Below are 11,163 nucleotides of genomic sequence, written 5' to 3'. Positions count from 1 at the left end.
GTCAACTCCTTCAAGGATTATTCAACTTTTTATTGACTCACTAAACAAGAGGTATAATTAATATACCAAGTATGTTAGATTATTCAACTTTTTATTGACTCACTAAACAAGAGGTATAATTAATATAATTGGTATGTTAATAAAGATGATGATGAACACAGTAATACCTTGGTTATTGTCTGTTTCGGTTTTTGTCAATTTTTTCCTCAAAAAATTTGTTTTTGTTGGCATACCTATGTGACCTTGATGCTAAGTTTGCGAAAACAAACAGCAACCCATATGTTTTCCTGCTTGGTGTGGCGTTGTGTGAGCATTACCCCACATGTCTAGCCAAACAATTCCATTGCTTTCCTTTCCTTTCAGCTCCATTATGGGATGAAAGAAAGTTTTCAGNCTATGTGACCTTGATGCTAAGTTTGCGAAAACAAACAGCAACCCATATGTTTTCCTGCTTGGTGTGGCGTTGTGTGAGCATTACCCCACATGTCTAGCCAAACAATTCCATTGCTTTCCTTTCCTTTCAGCTCCATTATGGGATGAAAGAAAGTTTTCAGAACTAGCAGTCCTTTGAAGAAGGCCAGGAACGTGATCGAGTTGAAGGAAATCATTGAAAAATATCAGAGCGGCATTAAGATTGCTGAAATCGGCTACATGTATGGGAAGTTGTCATCTATGATAAGTTCTATTGTGACAAAAAAGAAAACAATAATAGGAGGCTAATGTGCTAACAAAACAGAGATTGCAAACAATTGAAGATGTTGAACAGTTACAGTCGACCCCCCTATAAGATCATTGATTTTTCCGTTTTATCTGAATTACATGTTGTACGAGTCACTTAGATTTTACAAATACGTGTGCCGGACTGTGAATGGCTCACATATTTGTAAAATCTAAGTGACTCGTACAACATGTAATTCAGATAAAACGGAAAAATCAATGATCTTATAGGGGGGTCGACTGTATTATTAATTTGGATCAATCAAAAACAGTTAGTTGGCAATTTTGTTTTGGAGGTAATCATGCTAGTCTTTTATATTCATTTTATATTAATATCTTATTGTTTTTAGTATTGAACTCTATATTTTGGAGTGTCTATAGTAATGTCTTCATTCTTAATGTATCTGTAATGCAGGTATACCTCGAGTTACATCGTTCTTGATTATACATCGTTTGTCAAAAAATATATGGAAAAATAAAAATCAAGTTTAAGTCATTTTATTTGACTTTACGTTCATCTGCCACAAATATTGAAGTCGTAATATCACTAGAAAAGCATTGAAGCACACAAAATCATATTAAAATATGTATAATTACAGTAAATGTTAATATAATCATCATAAATCCTAGAGAATGGAACATGAAAACATCTGTGTTTGTGTTGTAGTCTTATTTAGTGGTCTTTAAGTGCTCAATATTGCCGTTTTCCACGGTAGCTTCAATATCTACTGTTTGGCATTGTTGTCAGCACCACTTGATATTGGTAAATTTAATATAAATTAGTTTATTTTCTACTGTCGCAAGATAATTTATAACTGTAATTTAACCTTACAAAATCGTATTATTTTATAATGTCTTAGAGCAAATCACATTCACAAATAGAGTCCGCGATGTACTGTAAACATCGCCAAATTGTAAATATGTACTGTACACACATGAATTGTAAATTTAGATTAATTTTTTCTGTACTATATTAAAAACTAAAATTTATTTGTTTGTAAGCTTAAAATAGATTCTTATTAACAATATATTATTAAAAATGCATTTATAAATAAAATACAAAACTGGTAATGGTTATTTATGGTTTAGCCTAGTGACAAGTAAATTCTGAGACAAGTAAATTTGACTTACGTCATTTTTCGACTTAAGTCACCTCTCCTGGAACCAATTACTGACATAAAACGAGGTATACCTGTACTTTGACTTTTTTTTTTTTCCACAAATCACCACAAATAGAAGTCTCAGAATTTAGAAAAATGTATAACTTGATGATAACTGTTAAAAACAATTGAAAACATTAATGCATACAAGTATACTGGTAAAACATTAATTATTAATTGAATTTCTGAAAGATATTTGAACTGTTGATCATTTTATTTTAGTTTTAAGCACAGGTTCTCAAACTTATTTCGACTACTGCCCACTTTGAGATTTAAAAAAAAGTCTAGTTTCCCATATTTTTTAACTTACGTAACAGATGGTAATTTAAAAAGGTATCTTAAAAACAGTTATTGCAAATGTAATGTTTAAACATGCATTATTATATGGATAGGATAGATATGGTGTGACCCATATTTTATTTCTGAGAAAAAAGAATGTTTCATTGAGAAGAAATAAAACTCACATTTAATCACTGAGCCTTCTACTGCTTCCCCTGAAAGCCTCTAGCACCCACAAGGGGTGCTAGAGGCTTTATTGCCTACTTTGAGAAAGGATGGTTTTAAGCATTCAGTTGCAATCTAGTATGATTGATTCATGGTTATGCCAAGAAATATAGAAAAGTAGCCCAACAGACATGTTAGATAGTCATGTATTTGTCAGTAAACTTTGCATTTGTATCAATTTATTTTATAAATTAAAGATTCACTGAGTACATTCTGCTCTTATAAAACATTTTCATTTTAGATTTTGCAATAAAGGACAGAGATGGATTTCATGTTGATGATGATAAATGTGAATTACCTTCTACCTTGCTGTATCAGTTAACCATATACAACATTATGTATTTGTTGGAAGTTATGAAGCTACTTTAACTCACCTTGTATATTTTTGATGGTCACTTGTCTCAACAAATTAGTGAATGACTTTTGTATGTTTTCAGTAAAATATCTTTTGTGATAAGCTATTGGCATACTACAGAATTCTATGTTATTCCTATATTAAAAAGAATAAATAAAAGAATTATGAATATAGGAGTAACCCTTAGTAAGGCCATATTGAAGATACTGGGTAAACTTCATACTTGATGCCCTTGATTCAACATTAATTACAAAAAGTTCTATGGGCTTTTAATTCTGCAGATTCATTTTGGAACCTCCAAGTGCCCCAGAACAGAACCCTCTGCCCTTAAGTTTCTAACCCTTAGCAATATAGTCTGCTTTCTTATGTCTCTTCCGGTTAGGCAAAACACACAAAAAAGTAGTACTATTTTTCATTCACAACTGTTACCTGAAAACAAACTAAAGAATATCTTATTCACTTACTGGAAGTAATGACAAACACGAAAAAAACCTTTAAAATCCAGTAACACAAATAAAACTTTTAATAAAAAGTAAAAAGTAAACAAATGCTTTCAACTTTAATGAAGGTCTACTTCAGGTTTGTAAATCAACAGAATTCTAAAATTTGGAATGCATAGAACCGAACATTTTGAAAAATATTTTTAAACAATTTGGAACATATGACACAAATATTATAAGTGCATCAATTCAAGATATATGTAAAAACAAGATATATGCACAAGTTATTATAGGAACATTCCAATTTTGGAATTCCATTGGTTTACAAACCTGAAGCTGACCTTGGTTAAGGTCGAAAGCATTTGTTTGATTTGTGTTACTGGATTTTAAAGGTTTTTTTTGTTTGTGTTTACCTGAAAACATTATAATCTGTATATACATTTAGTAAATATCCTTTATTCTTGCTAATCTGAACTTGTATTCAAATTAGCAATGTAATATGTATTGAATCAATATCCAAATGACCAGCCATTTTCAGTTTTGCTAGTAAAGCCAAACTTGGAAAAAGCAGAATGACACATTGTTAAACTTTATAGTGCTTCTGGAACTGAGTTGAGTGCCACCCGTATGCAGGAAAAGAAAACTGCTTCAGGAAAACATGTGCGTCTGGGTTGGACACTTACTATTTTCTTCAGTGCTTGTTTTCTTCCTGTGATAATGAACCACAGCTTTCTGCCACACAAAACTTCAAAAAGTAACTGTTGTATGGTCGGTTGTAGTGTTACCTATATTACTGCGCCGCCAGGTACAAAGTTTTATTCGTTCCCGAATGAACAATACCCTGGCAAAAAAGCATTAAAAACATTATATTATTATGCATTCCACTAAAGTACTTGATTATGTGTTGCTTTATAAATTTATTGTGTTCAAATTGCAAGCAAATTATTTAAGTATGTATATAAAACAACTTCAAAAAACAACTTCAAAAAACCAAAATTATAAAACAACTTCAAAAAACTATTATAAAACAACTTCAAAAAACCAAAATTAAAATGTCAATTTTTTTATAAATATCACTTTTGGACAGTTGTTTTTATGTTCAAGTATGTCTTGTATTTTTAAGGGCTGTATTTTAAAATCTTTCCAATGGTGTACAATAGGTAACCTATTGTACACCGTGGTTTTAAAAAACAGAACCATAGTATTGCACTGAAGAGGGACTTAACATTTATATAAGTTCAAAATGCATATGTGGAAACAATAAAGTGTCTAACCTGAAAGCTGTAATGATAGTCTACCGAACTTAATGTCGGATTAAAGAGACAAGACACACTTGAAATCAATTTTTTTAATTTGATTACATGACACAAATGGAATCGCCTTGTTCATTATTTGTTTCTAATTGTAAATGCACATCATTCATTCTCGTATTGATAACTATGCAAATGTTGAAGAAAAAAGAAATACCTTAATTTCAACATGGTAGGATTTCTTGGAAACAATGGTTTGGGAAACAACTTCTCCAGTGATGATAATTGAACCTTGATTCATGTTTGGATATGTATTCTTGTCCAAGGAAATTGCTATTAGTTTGGAAACATGTCCACATTTAAACAGTTGCGCTCCTTTTTTTTAAATTACTTTTTCTCAAGGTTTCGGTAGAGATTGCACAAAACCGCACTGCCTTCTAAGAAACATTATTTGTTCGTTCCGAAAAGGAGAAGCACATGCCGCCAGGGTTGTTCCAAGTCTTTCTTAAAAAGGTACTAAAACGAATACTAGATAACAAAAAATGGTACTAAGTTTTTTTAATTATAATTAATTAAAAAATTTACCAGTAATGTGCAATAATATTTTTTTAAATATTAATAATATGACATACATACTGTATGTGCAGAATCAATACATTAAGTCAAAATGATCTACAGTCACTTCTCGAGTTACAACCACCTCGACTTAAGACGAAAAAATTTCATAAAACATTTTTAAAATGTATCAATTTTTTATAGTTTTCATCAAATATATATATCATATACATATATATCTTGGATGCTTCTGGCGATTGATTGCATCATCATTAGTTTTGTTCTACAGTTATGCATGAATCTTTGCATGTGCTTGTGTAAGATTGTTTTGTTGTAAGTAACGTCATTTCTTGACTTAAACCATTTCAATTTACATCAAAGTTGAAGAACCGAACCCCGTCGTAAGTCGAGAAGTGACTGTATTGACTAATGTAGGCATTACTTTGACCATAAACTGCTGAATGTATGTATATATTATATATTATTTAAATATATACTTATAAATAATATATAAATGTATAATTTATCAAATTTCTATTTATTAAAATATATATTATGTTACGTGTAACATACAAAATTCATACAGAATAAATTCATATATTGCAAGAATGCTATTTTTCCTCAACAACAATCAAATGAACAAAATGTTGAAACAAAAGTAATGAACATGAAGTACTAAACTTTAAAATTATCACATTGAAAAATCACTGGTAACATCATCAGAATCTTCCTCACTAGAATGTTTTTGTATGGTTGAAGCAGATAATGGTTTCCAAGTGTAACATTTTATCATTGTTACTTTTAAATAACTCCTTTGCTAATAACAGTAATTAGTAAGAACTCTATTTTTGTAGTTTAGTTTTTATTAAATTTAATTGCAAAAAAATATGTTCAACTTCTGCACTTGAATGAAGAAGCAATAAAACATCTATTTACTGCCAAAGTAAAGCAAAAAAATATAGAATAAAAATGAATGTTTTGAAAGGTGTTAAATTGAAAGGAAGGGTATTAGGATTTCATGAATAGTACTAGGAAAATTGTGTTGGGTATCTTGGTACTGAAACAAGTAAAAAGGTACTAGATTAGTGCAAAAGTACTAGGTAGAACAACATACTGGTGCAATTTTTGTAGCCCCAATTTTGTTACCCTGTGTCGCTGCTAGAGGTGCCTCGATCTAGTTTCACAGTTCCTTCCACTAGCTCTATAGAATGTAAATAATATCCACTAACCTGTTTTTTAATTAAAGCCAAACAATATACTGGATTATCAGGCTATTTTATGGCTAATTTTAATAATGAAATAAACAATAATTTGACTGGAGATAGAGGTTACTGTTTAATTATTAAAATTTGCCTTAAAATAGCTTGATAATCTGGTATATTGTTTGGCTTTAGCTTTAAAGAAGTTGTTTAACAAACAACAACAAGGCAGCAGTTATTCTTTAGAATAAAGTTTACTTATGTCTGTCCACACCTAAAAATGGCCCATTAACCAGGTTGAAAATTTTGGTATTTCATCATACTGTTAAAGGTATTTGTTCATTAACAATAAATGTGATGCAGTCAATAAGGTACCTTAAGTTGGAAAAGTAAATTTTACTATAGAGCAAAAATGTGAACAAGGTCAAACTTGTCAATTTTTAGGCTTTGAAACCAGACATTATATTAATGTATAATCAGTGCTAGGAAAGATTGCATTTGTCAATACCAACTGTACCTAGATTAGGCTTGATAAGGTGACAGGTTATGATAGTTCTGTGGTAATTTTGTTATAAATGTGAGTACTTTAGCTGAGTGAGCTTTATCAATTGTAATGTAATTTTTCCTCAGGGCATTTGTGTAAACAAAATGAACACTTTGTAGCCTGCAAATAATTGGAAAGTAGAGGAGGGTTATAGTGATGATCTATGGATTTAACAGTCAGCAACAACTGGAGAGGTAGTTAGGATTTTTTCTGATCTAATGAGTGTTTTCATCAAAAAAAGAAAGCCTTTAAATAGACTTCGAGTGCAAATTATTTTCATGCTGCCCTGGTGGAAAATATTTACATAACACATAGGAGAAAAATCCAAAGAGTTTCTTCTCTGTACAAACCCTTACCAAAGAAAGAAAAAAAAAAGAAAGGGTTTCTTGGTACAGAAAAATCAAGTAAAGGTTTTTAATTTCAACTTACCAAATTTTAAATGTTTTAATAAAATATACAATTAAAAATAGAACTTTCATTAACTGGAGTGTAATTTTCCTCTTTTAGTCAATAATGTCTGATATGCCTANTCTTCTCTGTACAAACCCTTACCAAAGAAAGAAAAAAAAAAGAAAGGGTTTCTTGGTACAGAAAAATCAAGTAAAGGTTTTTAATTTCAACTTACCAAATTTTAAATGTTTTAATAAAATATACAATTAAAAATAGAACTTTCATTAACTGGAGTGTAATTTTCCTCTTTTAGTCAATAATGTCTGATATAATTTTAACATGTGGTTTTCAACCAGTCCATACTGACAAATTTTTTACACCTTTGAGATGGAAGAAAGGAATTTTACTTGCAAAGGCTAAGCATATAGCTGCAATTAAAGAAATTAAAAACAATGGAGGAAGTACAGTTACAGCTAGTTGCCTATTCCAAATGAAAATGAATGAGAAATCATATTTGTATTATGGCATTTTTTACATTTAAATTGCTAATTTGTACTTCTAAATAATTTTAGATGTCAGCGTAACCTCTCTGCAATAAACAAACAGGATGACAACAAAATTGTATATTGCTACTTTTATTAAGCTATATACTGTTGAATTTTTCTTTAATAAAAATATTTCATACATGTTTTGCAAATTATTTTTAATAAAATTAATTTTCAGTTATCAGCAGATAGAAAAATAGTTACAGCAACGTGTAATTGCAAGGAAGGTATCTATGGTCAGTGTAAACATGTAGCAGCAATGATTTTTGCATTAAATAATTATAAAAACGAAAGTGTTACCAGTGGAAAGCAACAATGGGGAATTCCACAACATAAGATATATACATCAGTTGGATATTGCCTTAGTAATTGTGTAATTCCAAAAAGGATATAAATACCAGCATCATTATCATCAAATGCACCAACATTTTTATTATATCAAAAGATTAATTAATTGTGCTTTTTATTCAATGTTGAGAGCTGAATTTGATGAAGATGCACAATGTCAAGTGCTGCTGTCTGATTTAATTGACACAGTTCATGAACAATGTGAGGAATTATATTTTAAATCTTTAATTATACCATTATTTGAAAGTAAACATATGAATAATTGTTATAAAATTGTTGAAAAACTACCTACAAACATAACATTTTTAAATGGGTTAAGTTTTTTTAGTTTTATCATTTCAGAAAAATTGTTAAAATTTTATGATAATGTGATTATCACACTTCCAAAAATTACTCAAATACCCTCTCTCATAAGAAAACAAAGCAGAAGTCCAGACTGGTTCATTTACAAATGATACAGATTAAGCAGCTTTATGGCTTATTCTATAAAAACAAGAAAAAACTATTTTGAAAAATTGGCTTTTAGATTTTTAAATAATACATTCAAGGAAACAATTGCAAACTGATTATGGAAAAAATTGCAAAAACTTCATTTTTTGCTTAAAAAAATATTGGAATAATTGATGCAGGAATTATCATTTGTAATGAAGCTCCCTGGATTTGTGCAAGCCCTGATGGTATATGCAAAAATAGAGATAAAATAAGCTTACTCAAATTTAAATGCCCTTACACATGTAAAGATAAAAAAAAAATTTGTTGATTTCAAGACAAATAAGGTATTTGTAAAATATTTAGAGTTTAAAAATTCTAAACTTTATTTAAATTAAAAGAGAAGAGCATGTATTATACACAAAATCAATTACCTTTATATGTAACAAATATTTAATTTTCTTATTTATTTATCTATAGTGATAAACAAAACATAATTCTTAAAGTGGAAAAAGATAAGACATTCATTTGTTCACTATTAGAGAAGATGCAAATGTTCTACTTTTAGTTATTATTTACCTGCGATTGTAAATAGTATTTAAGTAAATAATTTGTGTTTTCACAATAAAAAAAAAATTCGCTTATTTATAATTGGAGGCTGCATTGAAGTCCTGATGTGGGCAATTCCAATTAAATATTTTATAGTATAAGCAGATTTATAGTAGGAATAAAACTGAATTTGATGTTGAACTGATAATGGCTTTTCAGTTTTAATTCTGTGCAGTCAATGATTAGTCTTGTTTTGNACATCCTCTAGTAGTTAGTTCGATATCGTCAATACCTGAGGATGTCTATTACATATAGACGAAAACGTTCGTGGAAAGAATTTTTCTGTTTGGTTATGAACTGGTGTTGGTTTATTTGGTGAGTCTTATATAAAACTAGTATATTTTTATGTAAATCTTTGTTATCAAAATAAATGAATTAAAATAAATTAAGAAAAAGTTTAAAGTAACTAGTCTGTTATATATATTGAATTAGGTAATTGTTTCTCATTGAATAATTTTTTTTTATTCTTGAATCTGAAGTACTTTAATTATAACTCAAAAGTACTGGCAAAAAACATGCTTGTCCTAAAATTTCTATTTTTATTTAAATATATTGCACTTACCATCTGACATATATTACTAATATGCCCTCAGTACAAAACAGCCAGACAATGCTACCTTTGACAACATATATCTTTCGACAACCAAGCTTTACAAGACTCTAATGGACAAATCCAACCTAGAATAGCATATCTGAAGATATTGATGCAGAAATGAGATCTCAGGTCCACAGGTCAAGGTATTATGTTTTGACCCAAGATATGTCAGGAATACCTGGAAATAGGTTAAATCTCTCTAACCATCTATCACTGTCACTAAATTTTATTTTTACTCCATATACTTCTAGAGATTTCCATCTCTTTTTGTTTCAGTATTATCCCCGAAACAGGAAGATTTGATGCACAAATTTGCTTTAGCCAATGTACCAGAGCATCATCTACATATTTGTATTGCCACTTTCTATGGTGTTTTCAAGACAGCCACAATGACAATCCAAGAAAAAGTTTCTTAATTTCCTCTTTTTTCTTCAGGATTCCCACCAATGTTCTTGGAAGGTTTTTTTGTTTTGAAAATTTGGCCTGCAAAATTATATTACATTCAAATTCAGATATAGGTTCATATTTTTTTTTTTAGTGTAAGTATTGTTAGCTTTTGGATACTCATTTACGATCCCTGGTATAAAGCAATAATGCACCTCTAGTGGTAGTTTTTGGAAGCAACTTTTATTTTGCTCTAAAAAATTCCCATTATCTCATTAAGACATTACCAAACTTTTGTATAGCAAAAACTTTGTGATGAATAGTTTTTGCTACAGTTAACTGGGAAATGTCAAGTTTAATTTGGGAAATCCTGTATATATATATATATATATATATACCATGCTGGGGTTAAGTGATGACCAGCTGAGTGCCTTAGTAGGTGATTATAGGATGTGGACACTGAAAGTGTTCTCAGTCAGCACTGTAAGTAACTGAGGATGGTCACATCTAATTAAATTAAATATTTGGAAGGAAAGATCAAATGGAGGTCTAGGTAGATTAACTGTCAATACATCTGCGCAGTAAGCGGAGATGTCACGGGATCAAGTCCCATTTCAGGTCAATGTTTTTTTTTTCCAGAATATTCTAAATTATTTATTTAACTCTAATTATTAAATTTAATAAGAGATGGTGCCTAATGCCTACCTCTAGTACCAAATTATTTAGAATTTAATTAAAAATTTAAAAAAAATTAATTGCGTTGAATTTTCGTCGATGTTAAGCCTAACGTAAACTTTTTTAAATAATAATCGTGGCTATTGTATCGTTAAAAATGATTTCTTTGTTTTACAAACGAAATAAATACATTGAAAAATATAAAAACAAACAAAAATTATACTTTAGGCCGACTGGAATTCTTTCGGATAACCGACTTTTGGATAAATGACACTCTACTGTATATCTATGTATTTTGTTTTTATTGTATTTACTACAAATTCTGTATACATTGAATTAACTGTTATGACTTGTTGCATGTTAGACCACATATTTAATTAAATTTATGTTCAAATTTAAACTAAAGATAATTTTTTTTTCTTAGTATTGCATGATGGAATGAAAATATTTGATCTTTTACTATT

General features: G+C 29.5%; 1 long non-coding RNA gene across 1 annotated transcript; it reads left to right on the top strand.

Annotated features, from left to right (window-relative positions):
- The first annotated feature begins 973 nt into the window (after positions 1-973).
- LOC111616438 lies at positions 974-2,838 on the top strand. Its single transcript, XR_002755247.1, has 2 exons — positions 974-1,013; positions 2,623-2,838. It is a non-coding gene; the product is annotated as an uncharacterized LOC111616438 (long non-coding RNA).
- The last annotated feature ends 8,325 nt before the right edge of the window (positions 2,839-11,163 follow it).

Source organism: Centruroides sculpturatus, unplaced genomic scaffold (genome assembly GCF_000671375.1).
Source record: "Centruroides sculpturatus isolate CEXI.00-Female unplaced genomic scaffold, Cexi_2.0 scaffold3332, whole genome shotgun sequence".
NCBI classification, from domain to species: domain Eukaryota; kingdom Metazoa; phylum Arthropoda; class Arachnida; order Scorpiones; family Buthidae; genus Centruroides; species Centruroides sculpturatus.
This window is presented reverse-complemented; position numbering and strand designations above follow the sequence as displayed.